Raw genomic sequence first — 18,300 nt, forward strand, 5'->3', positions numbered from 1 at the left:
CTACAGGAAAAAGAAATAGCACAAGTAGGGTCAGGTGCACAACAGAAGGCTGCAGGACAAACTTGCGCCTATTTTCAACAAAATCTTAGCCAAGGGGAAACAACCACATCCAGAGCAGGTAAGAAAAGAAATGAATAAAAACATACTCCTGCTTACAGCAGTCAAAATTAAAATAGTTTGCCCACAGAAAGATCAAAACAGAGAGAGATCTGGTTATTCCAAAGTTGAGACAGAAATTCTGGTGATGACCGGATTTTTAGACTTTCCTTTCAGTTGCGGGTTAACAGCCAAGGAAACCCAATGAACATGTGTCACTGGCTAACAAGGATATTTGGGTAACTGGAGACTGCTGTGACACAGCAACTGGACAGTAATGCATTGGGGTGGGACACATGAATGGCCTGACAAGTCCCCTGTTTCTTATTCATTTTGTTTCCAGCCCTGATAGAACCTCTGATACTTGCTTTAGATACAAAAGGCTTCAGTAATTTTTCCATGTTCCTCCTGTTGGTTGCCTGGCACAGTTGGTTTAAGGAGGCTGACTGTGCAGAGAATCGAGGTTGTGCTGGGGAGAGAATTCACTTCTCCCTATTGCTATTGCTTTATCATTTGCTGCTGACAATACTCACATTTTCAGCAGTCTGTACTTAAGGCAATGAACTTTATTAGGCACCCCATAGCCATGGGCAAAGCCCCCATCACCTCAGAGCTGCATATGGGCCTATGAGAAAGTGTTTCCTACCCCTTTTCCCCAGCACACTAAGGATGCTACAGCTTTCCGCTCATCCCTGTCCCTATCACAGCTCAGCACATCCACAGCCTGCTCGCAATGCTCACTGTCCCCATTTGTCATTCCTCCCTTCTTCACTGCTCATCCCTACGTGGCCCTGAACCCCTCACCTATGTCCCACTCAGCTTTTTGTGCATCCAGCTCCCACCTATACATATTTCTCCATCCAGTATCTGAATCACCTCTTCAGTCTCCTTTCCCCGTTAGCTGCTTCCACTTTGCCTATCTGACTGTTACTGCCACTCAATTCCCTTTCATATTTCCACTCTATCCACAGCAAGCACTGCCCAGGTCTGCAATAAATTTCAGCTAACCCGTTTCTTGCTCATTCCATCAATCTACCCTGTTGCCTTTTATCAGTTTCTTCCCTAGGGAATTACTTGCCCTTTACTTGGCCCCTATAACACTGTTGGAGTAACTGTATTCCTATCAAGTCTACCTATCTATCTTCAGCGTTTATGGTGTTCGGGTCATTACAGTGAGTAGGTACCACTACCTTTCCCCAAGATCGCCAGTTACCATTGGAGCCACTTTCTCAAAACTCAGCCCATTAATTAGATATTCTTACTAGTAGCCTCATCGCCTCCTCAGTACCTCATATATACTTTTCTATGCCTTTATCAATCTATGAACAAAGGAACAAGCCTGCAGGACTTTTATCTGTAGGTACTTTCTGCTGGGCAGAGCTGAACAGGCTGCCATGAGTAATAACATTCCCCACCTGCTTTGCAAATTGCCAGATCCCCAGGCCTGGTGCATGGCCCATAAAAATCTGACCATTGACTTGAGTGGTCAGTGAATAGGGTCTGCTGCCTTACTTCTTTGTTTGTTAGAGCAGACAAGAGCAACACGATTAAGCTAGCATTCTTAAGATTTAGGAGAGGGTTGTGGGGGTTTTTTAACTGCTCATTTCACGGTGTACCATAACTCATGGAGGTCGTGGGCCTGACTCTAGAAAGCAGAAAGCCCACAAATATTCCATACAGCACTTGCTGGCGGAAAGAAATGCAAACATTCACAGCCAGCAAGCAGCTAACTTACCTCATCCATTACCTCAATTGGCATATTCCCATGTGTGCAGGAACCTTCTTAGGTAGATCTAAAACAAGACAGTGATTGATTATGGAAGGAACTGTTATATAACTTAGACGTTATCTCGCTTTCCACAACCCTAATCACAAAGTTCCAAATGCATTCAAGTGACAAACCAATTTAAAAACAATTTGACTCCCAAGACAATCACAATGGGGAAAGACTTTAAACTGAGCAGGTATTACAATGCAATTAGCACAATTAACCCTTTGTCACAGCAGCAAATCAAGAGTTTCCACCTCTTAGTGTTTCTTTAAAATGTCTGTGATTGGAAAACTGACTTCCAGCAGGGAGGAGTTAACACTGGCAATCTCTTACAGATTTTTAACAGTCACCAGGTGGCAAAATCTATTTATACACCATATGTTTGTAATAGGATCTCAATTTGTAAGATACAACATTAAATTTCTTGAATGAATATACTGAACAGAATAGCCTGACAACTGGAGCCGCAATAGCATGATGAAACATATTAAAATCAGTGTTAATATAATAATCAGCTGTGTTTTGTTCCATATGGCAATTTATGTTAACAGTTAAGCTAAACCCCATCTGTTTCTTCAAAAGCCAAATGTAATAAAAGAAGAAAGGTCACAATCATGAACTTCTGCCTCCAAGTCACACCATGTGTATTTAATAATGAATGTATAGCTCACTGGTTTTCTATATGATGTGTGCCAAGTTAAAAGGCAAGTTTTTTCCACATGTAAAAAGTGGTGGGTTAAGAGAAAATCTCGCTCCCTATCTCACTCCCTATCTTCTGACTTATTGAAGAGCTTTGAGGAGGTGCAGAGATGGCAGCAGAATGGTCAACAGCAACGTCAACAGCAGACCTAGATTTTTCCTGCACTGAAGATCCTGTCATGTCAGGGTACACCTGATTCTGCAGCTATGACAAGACAAATGGTATATTCCACACATCTAACAGGTGTGCTCTGCTACCCTTCTGCTTGTACTGAAATGCGCTGACAGTACAGCAATGGAGAACATTTGTCTTTATAACAACTGACAAGATGCATGATTACTGCTGTAAGGGTATCAGGGATAAAAAAAAAAGAAGGCCCTGTCCATGAGCCTAGTTATTAGTCACATGCTGAAATGCTGACCAAGTCTAAGAGAGTAGGAATTATTTGTAAAATTGCCTTCAAAGAACATTATCTCCCACCCTGCTTCCAATAATCAGATCACACAGATCTCACCTGCACCAGCTTTTCATATTTCGTTTGGGAGAATTTTTTGAAGTTTTGTAACTTAGGCAAGTTCAAACTATTGATGGCCACCTGAAATTCATCATGTCTGTGGCTTTATTTCTTCAACCTTTGAAAAAGATCTAATTATTACTATGATGGATTTTTATCAACATAAACATGTCAGAAAAGTTGCTACCTGTGAAATTTGCCCACTGTAGGTGAAAGATATATACTGTGTTTGTTTTTGAAGGCAAACTTCTCCCAGGATAACTTTGAGGGAAATATAATTATAAAGCCCTACATGCCCCTCACTTGGGCATCTTTTACTGCAGTGAGTTAAATTACATGTTTTACTGCACTGAGATACGTTAAGAAAGGATGTAGGTCGTCAGTTTTGACACACATGAGAAAAACAGCCTATCAAACACTTCTTATGTCAGCCCTTTAAATAGTCTAACATTCCCGAGCCGCCCTCACTAAAGTGGACAGATTCCCCACTTGCTACCTAGAAGTTAACCCAGAGTATGACCTTTAATTTCTATGAATACATTGATCTGTGAATATAATCCTGACATCGACGAACAGATGTAGTGTCCTCTGCAACGCACAACAAGTTCACCTTGTAAACAGCTCTACGTTTCCCGTTTGGATCCAGGAGCTGGGATATAGAAGGGTAAAAGTTTGTGTAACCTGGGAGACCCCTGTCAGCTACACAAATAAAGAGGATTAGGAGCGTAGCTTATTCCTACCAGTTATAATTCAAACTTCATGAATTGCCTCCCAGGGCACGGTAAAGGCAAATGTGGGTGTTCCCCTACCTATGAAAGTATAGTTTTAGCTAAACCTTTTCCAGCTGCAAAATTACATGTACAGCACAGCTAGCTAGTACACAGGCAGGAGCTCCTCCTTTTCCTTCAAGGATGTGGATTATGAATAGATCAACAATCTCTAACAAGATCTCCCCTGAGACCCCCCCAAGTGAGGGTCTATGCTCCTCAGTGAAGACAGTCAGTATGAACCAACTCAGCTGCCCTGACTTTATACAGTAGCTAAGTGGACATAGGAGCACCAGCAGCCACTGTTCAAGGCAGAGCACAGATGTGACATTTGAGTCTCCAACACGGTGGAAGCTGTTTCAAAAGGTGCTTTCCCTCAGCAGACATTAGCAAAAGGGATAACCAGAAAAAAAAAAAAAAAAAAAACAAACCACAAAACTTTCTGTCTTTGAAAAAGCTCTAAGCCCCAGCGCTGCTCAGAGCCATACTCACATGATTTTACTTACCTCCCTCCAAGCCCTGTTTTTCTCTTGCCTGTCCTCTCTATAAGCTTCTTGGCTAGGTATTTTGTCCTTATATCTACCTGCAAAAGCTATAAGTAAATTGTTTAACCAGGCAAACATGTGACTGATGAATAAGTTGGAAAGTAGGTTTTTAGACAAGTGGTATAGAGTCATTTCTATCACAAGCAGGTATTACCTCAGGAGAGTTGTTGTGGCCTCTTTCCATATCCACAGTCCTGCACTGTTCTATTTTATTTATGATAGAGTAAAACAAAAATGAATTTAGAGGGAAATTATATCACTTCTATGCCATTAAAATTGAGATATAAACCACAGAAGCCAAGACGTGCGAAGACACAACTGTCATTTTTCCTGACACCATGCAGTCTGACAGTGTCAGACAACTTTGAATTTCCTAGCTTTGGTGGGCTTTTGTTCTAACCTCGAGACATCATTTAAATGTAGTTTGTCATTTCTGAATATAACTGTAACTCTTATATTATCAATAATAATAGGATACCTTCTGCTCCTCAGGGGCAAACTCTCGAACAAATGGCTTGTGAATCAATAAATACGTTAGTGTGCTGCAGCTGAATTTATTTATTCATGAGATGCTTATCTCTCTGTAAATTCCTTAGGAAAAATCCTTAATCCTGCCATACTGAATTGACTATTTATCAGTTTTAAATTGGACCTTATTAATTTTTTTCCATGCTGGAAAATATCTCTCATGTAATAAATATCTTTGTACAGAATTAAATTTCTTTCTGTCTCCCTTTTCTCTCCCAGGGACTAAACTGAGTGGTTAAGAATGGGAAATAACAGATGGCAACAAGCACCCATATACAAATCTGCTGCATCTGAGCGTCCTGTAAACTCTCTGCAATCTACGTGCAGAAGCCTGTATGCCATGGCATAAGCACAGTCACATTTGGCTTCTCACTCATCAGTGACAGGCTGAGCTGTTTCCCCCTTTGTTTTATTGCCGGCTCATTGGCAGCTGCTGTAAGTAGGGATCAGCTCCATCACAAGCAAGCACAATTATATTTATAGGGTACAAAGGTACTTACAAACCCCTAAGCATAAAATTGAATTTGATGCTAAGGTTGTGATTCAGGTTTTACCTACTGACTGTGGCAGGAGATGTCTTCCCAAGATCTGGGAACTAAGGAAACAATGTTCTGCTGTGGGCTCATTTGAATAATCTCACCACTCATTAAACACAGCTGCAAGGCAAGAAATGACAGAGTTCAAAGGCAAATCAGGGGAATATATTAGTAACAAAATTATTGTCAGAGCCTTTAGGTATGTTTCCCCAATATTCCTCAACATAATGCCATTAATTACAATAGGAACAATTTTGTCATTTGCAAACACTTGAAAAGGTTAGAATACTACTCCGTGCTGATAGCCTAAATGTCTATTTTTAGAAATGCTGTTGCTAGAGAATTTCAAAATGTTATACATTTTGATTAAGAACCAAAAGAGGAGTTAGGTCTGGATGTTTGTGGCCTATTTCATTTTACATGATTGGTGAGTTGTAGAGCCCAGACAGTGTGTTCTTTTCTAAAAATGGCTGTTGATGTGATTTAAAATATATTGCCTAATCTTAATATTTTCAAGAGGCTACAGACTGCAGGATAAAAAAAAAAAAAAAGCACTCAGAGATTCACACAAGGTTATGTTTTGCTTGTGTTTTTACATATTATTATCATCAAGCTAGTTCTCTGGCCAAATGACATCCACTGGCTCATCAGAAATGCACCATTCTCCGCCTTTTTGGCAAATGTTCCCTGATACACCTGTTAGGACAGGCAGAGAGCACAGCAATGGGGCAGTCTCTCTCAATTCAGTTCCTGTGACTGGAGGGTGCCAAAATGCTTCAGGGCTACCAAAGTGTTGACGTCTCCAGTGCAATTTTGATCACTCTCTTTGCTAAATGAAATAAGCTTTCCAACATGGCTCAGGAGATTGGAGTAGTTTCTTTTTTCTTCTCTGTGAATCAGAACTGCTGCCATTCTTTAATATTTATCAACCTGAATCCAGAGGGAAATATTCAGTCTCTTGTTTTCCAGAATATTTGGTTTTTCTCACCCAAATACGCTGCTGGATTGTATGAGGCAAAGAAATTCAAATGTGTTTGATTTGGGAAAAGGGGGATGAGTGCTTGGAGGACTATGTGGCAAGTGGCCATTTTTCAGATCTGCTATTGTAATCAGAAGCAGAGTAACTGGAAGGTATTTTCTATGAAATACTTCTCTGGAGCTAAATCTAGGGACTGGGGGATTGTTTGTGAAAACACTGTCATTTTTAAAGGAAATGTACTTGTTTACACATCATAAAAAGTTTAATAGATACTTCTCCTTTAGGGAGAAGTGCAGACAGCTAGAGCTGAAGAAAGTTGTTTTACAAATCCTTCAAGTGAGAAGGAGCACTGAAAACTAAAAGACTGTAAGTGTTACTTATGGAGTCTGTCACTTTGAACTTTTGTAAAATTTGTAAAGGAAACGCTTCATATGGAGGAGATGTAAGTAGACCTTGGCTTACACAGCATGTAGGCACCTGCTTATCTTTCAGCCGGTGAGTAGTAATGCTGACTCCCAAAGGACGTGCTCAGCTTCAGCCTGGACAGAGAAGAGGACCTGGCACAGTCGCAGCGTGCCATAACGTGCCATACTGTGCCATGCATGCTGTGCCTCTAACTCCCCTCCTTTTTCAGGACAGAGAGCAAAGGACCCCTCCAGGCACCGGGGTTGTTCTGCAGAGGAGATCAGTGGGCACAGAAATGAAGTTTGATCATATTCACTGTTAAGTCTTGTTTTGGTCCTGCAGATGCTTTGCTTAACCCTGCAAAGTCATTTGTAGGCGAGTTTGCAGGAGAAAGTCCTTTATTAACAACAAGCCAACACCGGCTGCTTTTAGCCTCTCTGTGTGGGAACAAATGTCATGAAAAAGAAGGAAAGAGAATAAGCCTTTATTTTTTTCATGGGGAATTAAAAGCACTAAAAGCCATGGGTCTATCTCACTGCACAATTTAATTAGACTATTTTTCAGTGGTTTGTTTAGTTCTCTTATTTATATTTAATGTGGCTGCAAACAGCAAGCAAGGAGTTTGGTTCACCAGCATAATGATGCATTATGCTGGCGACTGAACTTCTGAGACTTTGTGATCCTGGCATTTCTGGTCAGGTCAGCTCCTATTATTCAGTTTCTGGAGTCACATGTGAAGAATATTAGCATTTGTTCTTCTAGGGTGGAGAGGGAGCACACACCACCAGCACGCCAGTGGATGCTGTTGCTAGGCAGGAGCCGGAGTCCTGTGGTGGGGTCATGCTTGCTCCCCCTGCACAGTATCTGGTGACATCACAAATTACTGCAGTTGGGTTGAAGAAATCAGGCCCGTATTCTCTGGAAGGACAGAACATAAAGAGCGGATGGAAGAAATGCAGTGTTGAGAATAAATTGTTGCCATTACTCGACACAAAGGTCCATGCTCATCCTGAGCTTTCAGCATGTCTCATTCTGCTGGGAGGACAAACAGCACAGAAGGACGGATGGAGCTGGTTGTGACAGCCCTGAATAGTTCATTACCCACTTTGGCCATGGGAGAGAAAGTACTGAAACTGAAATATGCACCCAAGCATTCAGGTTTCCAGTAAAAGAGAACTGCAGGTGGTGGGATTTGGAAATTCTTGTCCTTGTCATCCCTCATCCCTGTTAACCTGGTCTGCTGCCCTGGAGTTTATCTGAGCTCTGAGAGCTCTTCAGACACTGTGCTCTAGGGTAATAGTTTCCACTTTCTGAGACAGAGAAAGCAGAGTTGCCTGGGGCATCTGCCAATAACACAGGAACATGACAAAGGGAATTTACGCTTTGGTTTTCTGGGTCTTTCTTTTCAGGAACTTTTTTTAAAAAATCAGACTCTGGTAATCTAGTGGATGAGGTACTGATTGATTTAATTTTCTCAAGTTGGTTATATTTTGCAATTTCTAGAGCACATTTCTGTGAGTATATATAACAAATGTTGGCTTTCATTTAACAGGAATGGATATTTTTAGCACGTTTTTGAGGATGTATAACAAAAAGGCAGGCTGACAATGCCGTGGCACCTTTGTTGGGGTTCTAGAAAGTGAAAAGACCTACTGAAAGGTCTCAAATATTAACTCACACTTCTAACTAATGTAAGAAATACAATTGGAATAGGACAATAAGAAAAAATTACTAACCACTTCTCATGCAGAAAAGTTCCAAAATCTTTGTCCCAGAAAAGAAATAACTCTCAGTGACAATTAATATTCCAATCAAGTCTTACATGCTATTCCAATCGTATCATACAGCATTGGTATAATGAGTTAGACTCTGAAAGAATGAAGGCAATAAAATCAGATCATCTAAAAGAGCTCAACATACACAGGGCTTTACAACCAAAACCAGTGTCGACATATTATGTATACTTTGCTGGAAAGGCAAACAGCTGAAGTCTACTAGATGGTCTTGTGCTTGGAGAATTTTTTGCCCTCTCTACATATCCGAAAAAGAACTATACTGGCTTTGAAATGAGTACGTGAAAATAGAACGGTGGAAAAATCCATGGAAGAAACTGAAGCTGAACCTGAACACTGTTTTAGGCAGTGGGAGGCAAAAGTCTCTGCATGCAAAATGGGCAAAAATTCTTAAGAAGGCTGATTAATATCTTGCTGGTGCTTAAGAACAGACTATGTAAAACTGTCAGATGGAGTCAATGCAGTACTTTCACAAAATTAGCCTGCTGAATTTTAAAAATTAATAAAGTTACAAACAAATGCAAAGCCTAGAATGTGTTCTGGGCTTAGCATACGTGTTGTGAGGAGTTGGTAAATGCTGGCCTAAGGTGTGCCTGGTGTGGGTTTTAGCCAAGGAGGCTGTACCCTGTGCTGGGACTTGTTTCCTGACTATCTCCCTAAGGAGGTAAAGTATCGAATACACAGCAACATTAGCAAAGAATGAAAGAGTGAAAATCATTGACCATGTGGGACTTCACCTTGGGATTAGACAGGCCCGTCAAACCTAGGAAACTACACAACAGATCTACTGGATCTGAATGCCCCAGGATCACACACACAGAGCTTCATTAACGCTGGCATTGCTTGTCTGGAGAGGACCATCCAGCAGAAAACAAAGAAGATTAATTCAGACCCTATGGGTGTTTTAACATGAAAATGAAGAAAAAAATTCTCAAGAGGTGCTCAGAAATTTTTTAGCACTCTGCCAAAGAGTCTGAAGAGCCATCACAATTTTTCATCTTTTTATGTCTGTATTGAGTTTCCAAAAAAACAGTTATTAAAACACAACCTTGAATTCTGTGTATATAGTCAGTTCCAAGTTCAGGGCAAAACACTGTCATTTCACAAAGCTCATTGGTCCATGAGATTATATGTGAATGTACGTAATAACAATAATGATAGTAAAAACAATGAAAAATTCTATGCACTGGAAATGTAGACAGACAAACTATACTTTGCATACAGCATTTGTATTAAAAGGATTGCTTCACTTTATCACTTTACAGCATCTATGGAGCAACACTATGTAACTTTTTAGCAGAATCAGCAGTGCTGAGTGATGTGTTAAGATGGTTTATGTTACACAGCTGAAATGACAGAAGTCTAGAGATGCAGTCTGCAGTAAGCCAGGCTGGACTGTAGCCAGGACACTCAGCTAAGTAACGCTACTGAAAGCTCATGAAGAGCAATCTTGAGATTTTTAATGACCTCAGAGGAACAAGCTAACTGCTTTGCAACTCATCTGAAAAACAATTTGTCATCACAATGGAGACATTCAGTCTTAGAGCAAAGGCACTATTGGGCAGCTGGGAGGTCAGGCTCTAATCCCCCACTCTGCTTCCCATGCAACAGTGGGGAATTACGTCCGTCTCTCCATGACTCTGCTTCCCCCACGACGCACCTGGCAACAATCAGCCTCCATTTCCTCCAGCCTTTGCCTATTTTCACAAACAAGCAGAAAGTGGGATGTGACATGATGTGTTTGGACACATATATCCCGATGTGACCCTACCCTTCATGGGGGCTGTTCCTGCTCTGGGAAACTACCTTCTGAGTCTGGGGCAATGTGGAGGGACCATGTCCTGTGCATGTGGGAGTGCACATGGTAAAAAGTGACAGGTACCCCACAGAGTACCTGCAGGGGTGACCTTGACAAGGAAAACCTTGCTGGAGGCTGGACCTCTGCACTGATGTCTATTCCTGCAAGGAGGTACCCATGTCAGGCACATCTCGGTAGAAGACCTGGGCTCCACAGCCATTGCTGAGGCTCAAAAGCAGGACAGATGCTTCAGCACTACAATGCAAACATGTGAGGAAGAAATACCACCATGAAAGAGTATGAGGCTGAGGCCAAAAATAAGTGACATTTGACAGGTCTGATCTGGGAGCATGGGCAAGAGCAAGAGTAGCCAGATGTTAGAACAAGGGCTTGTGAAGAACAAGTCAGAAATACTGAGGGACTTGCTGCTAGGCATATTAATCTGAAATTAAATAATGTTATGTATTTCAAAGAAGGCATAATAAAATCCCCAGATACATTACTATAAATCGCCTAATTTTAACCCCCTAAAATATTCATATTTCTCAAGTAGTCTGATATTTAAATCTCGAGATAGGGTATTCCAAGATTTAATTTAATTATCTACAGAATTATAGGCATTTAGTATAAATCAAGAAAGACAGCTGTAGTTGTTGCCTAAGAATAACATGTAAGACTTTAAGCTCATTCAGACTAAAATTACCTAATCACAAACTGCCAGCAAGCTTTTGAAATAGGTACTACTGTGTGATCTGAGATATGGAAGAAAATACTTGAGAATTAATCATATTAAATAATAAACTCATCAGATTAAGGAAAGGAAAATGTAAATAAGCAGGCACTGTTAGGAAAATGAAAACACAAAAGACAGTGGACCAGAAGGACCAAGAAGCTGTTCCACATAACTTCTTTATCAGTCAAAATGCAGCCAACCAAACTGTTACATAAATCTGAATTGGTATGCTAAGATGGTACAGACAGAGAAGCACAGATATCCAAGTTCTAATAATTAATATCATTAACATAAAAGAAAACTGCTTGGGTTAATTCTAACAACTGTTTGAAACCTTTGAATAAAGAAACTCTCAAATGACAAGCATCTACAGAAACATATTCACAAGGTCAAACAGTAATAGTTGTTATAGTAATATAATGAATTAAATGAATGGTTATTTCTCTGTTACAGTAAGACTGACAGATATATCAATATTTCTCTCAATTTATATGAACAGATAAAATATTTAAGCAAGACATTGAACATGTTAATCTATACCTTTTCATTCATGGAAAAGGGTCATTCTGAAAGAAAAGTATGCAGCCTATGCAAAAAAAAAAAAAGGCAAGCTAGAGAAACCAAAATGCCAGTTTAAAACCAAGACTCACAGTTTTGAAAATAAACATGTTAAATAATGGAAAGTGCATGTGTTCGGACAGCATTATGTGATAAGTTGCCAAATGTTAAGCCTTGAGGGCACAAGGGAAGTGTCTTGGCATCCTGCTTCTTCTGTGTGTGGATCTGAGCTGATAAGAGTTAGGTCAGTCTTTAAAAACTCTGTTAAAATTTCTCTATTAGTTTTCCCTGTCCTGCTTGGAATTCTCCATTTTGGTGAGCATTTAAAGCAAAGTAAGGCATAACGTCAGAAAAATGGCAAAATCTGGGTACCAAGCAGAACAGGAGAGCAAATGGATGGACTCTGGAGCAAGAGTTATTTCAGAAAACTGGACTTGGAGAAAAGAGCTGATTTCTGTGGGACAGCAATGGACAAATGATCTGTTGGCCAGAAAGTTGTAGACAGATCTCCTTATACATTTTATACAGAAATGCAGGGATACCCGTGCTTCCTAGTGGAAAGCTCACTGAAGCCAACAGCTGTATGTCTAGATTCCCTCTCAAGTCAATGGCGTGAATAAGCACTCCAAGGGTAACTTCATTTCATCCTAATGTAGGTGACTGGAAATAGGTCAGATTATTCACACTTCAAAAACTGCTTATTTCATTCGTGTGGATAAAAAAGATCTGGCTGATACAGTCTACATGGATTTCCAAAAGACATTCAGCAAGGTCCTTCCACAAAGCCTCCTAAAGTAACTAAACACGCATGGGATAAAAAGGAAGGTCGTCGCATGAATAAATAATTGATTAAACAATTGGAAGAAATGGTAAGAGTAAATGGCCAATTTTCACAGTGGAGGGAGGTCACCAATGGAGTCCCACAGGGACTGTGCTGGGACTCATGCTGTTTAACATATTCTTAAATGTTGTGAAACAGAGGGTGGGCGGTGAAATGACAAAGTTTACTGACAATACTGGTTTATTCAGGGTAGGAAAGTTGAAGACTAACAGTGGAAAACTGTATGAGGACTTCTTAAAGCTGAGTGACTGGATGTCAGAACTCAACATAAAGGAATGTGCAATGAGGAAATGAAGAAAAACTTCTGATATATAACCGTGCAATTTTATCTGATATTACCATTCAGGACCAAGATCCTAGGCTTCTAGTGGGTAAGTAGAAAATTCCTTGAAAATGTTAGCAAGGTGTGGAGTTATGGTTAAAAAAAGAAGAAAGCCAACATGAAGAAATATTAGGACAAGAATACAGAACAAAACAGAAAACAACATTATGCTTTGAAGAGCAATGACTGAGGAAGGCATATAACAGAAGATTACGAAATCGTGAAGCACAGGTAAAGAAATATTTGCCATCTATTCCTGTACAAGATCAAGAAAGTATCAATTGGTACTATGAGGTGGTAGGTTCATAAAAAAAAATGAAAGCAAGTTGTTCTTCACACAGCTTATACTTCAGCTGCAGAATTTCTTGCTTCAGATTGTTGGGGATTTACATAGAAATTCACGCAGATTCAAAAAGCAATCAGTCCAATTAAGCAAAGAAAAACTGTTTGAGGGTAATGAAATGCAAAATAAATAAATAAATAAGTAACTCCAGAACCCCAAATATACTGATATATGAAACCACTGACCTGCAACTTGTAGGATGCTTGGAGAATGTTTCAGTATTATCATAGATGGCCAACAGCTTTTCAAACTCATCCTTTGGCATCTGCTGTCAGCCATTGCCAGGGGGAAGATACTGGGCTGGATAGACCTTGGCTCAACCCAGTCTGGCTGCTCTTATATTATTTAATGTGCACACAGGGACATTCTTGACAAACCTTTGTGTTTTGTGCCACAGTGATTTCCACGCTCAGTGACGGAGTTATAAAAGTAACTCTCAAATATGAGATTGAAGACTGAGTAATTTCAAAGAAGGACAAAATTCAGAACAGAACAAAATGAAACAAAAAGCTAAAGAAAAAGTATTTAGAAGAACAAGCACACACACTGCCTTAATGGTTACCAGATCTGCAAAACATGGGAGTTGAAAAATAGAGAGAAAGTGAGTGTGACAATGCAATGAGTCCATTAAAAGAAATAATAAGCTCAGACTGGGCTGCACAGAAACTAGTTCCCTTGACTACCGGAGACTTTTGGAATGGAAAAAACCCAGAGGTGACTGAGAGAATGAGCAAGAGCAGAAAGAGGGGAAAACAGAGACTCCAATTAAAATGCACCAAGAGTCTGAAAAAGATTCATGAGGACATCTCAGATGGCAGTATGCAAAAGACTGGGCAACAAGCAGACTTTATTGGGCCAACATGAATGCACAGACAGTAAAAATGGTCAGAAATCATTGCCACGGTGCAAAGTACCAGAGACAGAAACACCAGGAGGCGATGACAATTTGTGATGCACCCAGCAGAGCTTGGCAGCAACTGGCAATTGATGTATTTGAACATGGAGGAAACCACCGCCCGCTGATAATTGATTATTACAGTTGTTCTTTTGAAACTAACACAAGTAAGCAACACATTAGCCAGCACTCTAGTGAATCACACTGAGGTAATAGTCACCAAACACTGTATCTGTGATGAGCTCATTGGAGATAATGGGTCACCATACCTGTTGGAGGAATTTTGAAGATTTGTAAAGTACTGGGGCTTCAAATGCAGTTTGTAGTTCTTATTACTTATAGTTTAATGGACTGGCCAACACTTACAAATAGCCAAACAGATGCTAATGTGGACAAGACTTTCCTCTAGGTTTACTGACAAACCCTTATGAAATCAGATGTTTTACTGCCTGAGATGCTGATAAGCTGAAAACTCTACTCAGAAGTCTCATGGCATACCCCTTCTACAGCCCAGAGCTGCAAATAACAGCCAAATAGGACAGAGGGGAGCAGAGGGGTGAAGGAGGCAGCAAGCCCAGCATGATCATTCAAGAAACTACAACACAGTTCTTGGTAACTCAGAGATAATGAGGTGGCTGGTGGCATTCTTGCACAGAAACAGTACCTGTGGAACTATTCACTTTATCTGCAATACAGGTAGAAAATGGAGAGAACCAAGATTAACCTCAGATGTTAGGAGACAGCTCTGGCTGTAGCTGTAACTACTCTTCTTCCCCGATAAAAATATGGTTCACAACGCTGAAACAGCATCTGAGAAAACCACCAACTACAATCCTACCATGACTTTAATGCCATTTGCTGTGCAGAAGGAAATGACTCAGGCCTGAGCATGAAGTGATACTTGAACTATACTATGCCACTCAAAAAGTTCAAGCCCAAAAAGCTGGTGTCCTAATGCTGTGATTACACAGAAACATTGGTAAGAGCATCTCCAGTTTTATATCTCTTTCATGCACCGTCAGGTAACTGGTGCAACATCGTTTACAGAAAGGCTCTTAAAATGACTCCAGGAGATTGTTTCCTGCTCACTTGCTCTGCATGGGCACCAAGTTCAGATGCTGAGAGCAAAGACCATTTTTGGAAAGCCCAAATAAAAAAAGCCAGTTTAAGTTTACATGTTTGGAGCATCATTCAAGGGAGCAGTCCATATAAGACAAAATAAGTCAAATAAATAAAAAAGAACAGTTACATCCAAAACAGATATTCACACCTGTGCTGTGGAAGGGTTAGGGAAGATTTGTATGGCTGAGCTGGATCTCTTTCATCTCATAGGGTGAGAGGACAGCCTCTGTGATACTATGGCCATGTTATAGATATTCCTTCATACAGACATTTCCTCAACTAAGAATTAAGATAAATTAAGGGCATTTTGAACATTATAAAGCAAAGCATTCAGATAGGAAGGTGATTACCATACTCAGTATAACGGTTCACTGGAAGAATAAGTCCCTTCCAGTGCAGGAGTAGGTTCCTTTCCATGTCCATAGCACTGTTTCTGGAAAGCAATCTGGCTGATAAACCACTAGATGCATGTGCTGAATGGCTCTGGATTCCCCTGTCTTGGCTAAATCTCCGGTGAACAGAGTGGGAGCTTAGACAAGCAAAGCAGATAGAGATACACAGGTAGTCACCTAAATTTAGGTGCATGAACTAAATGTCGTGCACTATGACTATTTCTCTTCTCCTTTGTGGCCGCCCTTATCCTCTTGTCCTTATTGACCCTAGTTAAAAACAAGCAAAATTCTAATTCCTTTAAATTAGTAGAAATTAACTCTTCTTCTTGTTTCTCTGTTTGTACAGTTTATCTCCAGTCCACTTGCCTCTGTCTGACTGGAAAAGGTAGTTTCTTTTTTTATGCTTGCCAGAATCTAGCCTAATGGGATCAGAGGCCAGGAGGCCTGCATGGATGAACAAGGACTCCTGGACAAAATCAAACACAAAAAGGAAGCCTACAGAGGGTGAAAGCAAGGACAGGTAGCCTAAGAGGAATACAGAGAAATTGTCTAAGAAGCCAGGGATCAAGTTAGGAAAGCCAAAGCCCTGACAGAATTAAATCTGGCCAGGGACATCAAGGACAAGAAGAACTTCTATAGGTATGTCAGTGATAAAAGGAAGACTAAGGAAAATGTGGGCCTTCTCCGAAAGGAAAAAGGAGACCTGGTTACCCAGGATATGGAGAAGACTGAGGTACTCAACGACTTTTTTGCCTCAATCTTCACCAGCAAGTGCTCCAGCCACGCTGCCAAAGTCGCAGAAGGCAAAGGCAGGGACTGGGGGAATGAAGAATCACCCGTTGTAGGAGAAGATCAGGTTTGAGACCGTCTAAGGAACCTGAAGGTGCACAAGTCTGTGGGGCCTGATGAGATGCATCTGTGGGTCCTGAGGGAACTGGCAGATGAAGTTGCTAAGCCACTATCCATCATATTTGAGAAGTTGTGGCAGTGCAGTGAAGATCCCGCTGATTGGAAAAGGGGAAACAGGAAAAAAAGAAAACATGGGGAACTACAGACCAGTCAGTCTCACCTCTGTGCCTGGCAAAACCGTGGAGTAGATCCTCCTGGAAACTATGCTAAGGCACATGGAAAATAGGGAAGTGATTGGTGACAGCCAGCATGGCTCACTAAGGGCAAAATCGTGCCTAACAAATTTGGTGGCCTTCTACAATGGGCTTACGGTGTTGGTGGATAAGGGAAGAGCAACTGTTGTCAACTGCTTGGACTTGGGCAAAGAATTCAACACTGTCCTGCATGACATCCTTCTCTTTAAATTGGAGAGACATTGATTTGACGGATGGAAAACTCGGTGGATAAGGAATTGGCCGGATGGTCGCACTCAAAGGGTTGTAGTCAATGGCTTAATGCCCAAGTGCAGACCAGTGATGAGTGGTGTTCCTCAAGGGTTGGTATTGAGACTGCTGTTTAGCATCTTTGTTGGCGACATGGACAGTGAGACTGAGTGCACCCTCAGCAAGTTTGCTGATGACACCAAGCTGTGTGGTGCAGTTGACATGCTGGAGGGAAGGGGGGCCATCCAGAGGGACCTGGACAGGCTGGAGAGGTGGGCCTGTGCAAACCTCATGAATTTTAACAAGGCCAAGTGCAAGGTCCTGCGCCTGCGTCAAGGCAATCGCAAGCACAAATACAGACTGGGTGGAGAGTGGATCAAGAGCAGCCCTGTGGTCTTGGGGGTGCTGGTGGATGAAAAACAATGTGAGCCACCAATGTGAGCTCACAGCCCAGAAAGCCAACCATATCCTGGCCTTCATCAAAAGAAGTGTGGCCAGCGGGTCGAGGGAGGTGATTCTCCTCCTGTACTCCTCTCTTGTGAGACCGCACCTGGAGTACTATGTTCAGCTCTGGGGCCCCCAGCATAAGAAAGACATGGACATGCTCAAGCGGGTCCAGAAAAGGGGGATGGAGCACCTCTTCTATGACAGGCTGAGAGAGTTGGGGTTGTTCAGCCTGGTGAAGAGAAGGCTCTGGGGAGAACTTATAGTGAATGAACTTCAGGTACTTGAAGGGAGCCTAATGGAGAGGTGGGGAGGGACTCTTTATTAGGTGGTGTAGTGATAGGATGAAGGGTAATGGTTTCAGACTGAAAGAGGGTAGATTTAGATTACCTATTAGAAAGAAATTATTCACTGTGAGGATGGTGAGACGCTGGCACAGGTTTCCGAGAAGCTGTGGCTGCCCCTCCCTGGAAGTGTTCGAGGCCTGGTTGGATGGGGCTTTGAGCAACCTGGTCTAGTGGAAGGTGTCCCCGCGCATGGCAGGGGGGCTGGAACTAGGTGACCTTTAAGGTCCCTTCCAGCCCAAATCATTCTATGGTTCTATGATCCAGGAATGAACTGGTTTTTGAACTGTATCACAATATAATTTTGTATTACTGATCTTAAACTACTGGTTATGTATTGGATTCTGCATGATGTCAGAACAGCAGAACTTGGCTCTTCATGATGTGTATACTTAGAGTTGCACTACGACATCTTCACCTGGTAGATGTCAGACTGAAGAATATGAAGCCAATTTTATCTATATGTATACACACACATCTATATATATGTAAATGAAGTAATTGTGACTGTGTTTATCAAATTTCTGTTTTTCTTAATTACAA

This window comes from Leptosomus discolor, chromosome 1, assembly GCF_034619465.1.
Source record: "Leptosomus discolor isolate bLepDis1 chromosome 1, bLepDis1.hap2, whole genome shotgun sequence".
NCBI lineage: Eukaryota > Metazoa > Chordata > Aves > Leptosomiformes > Leptosomidae > Leptosomus > Leptosomus discolor.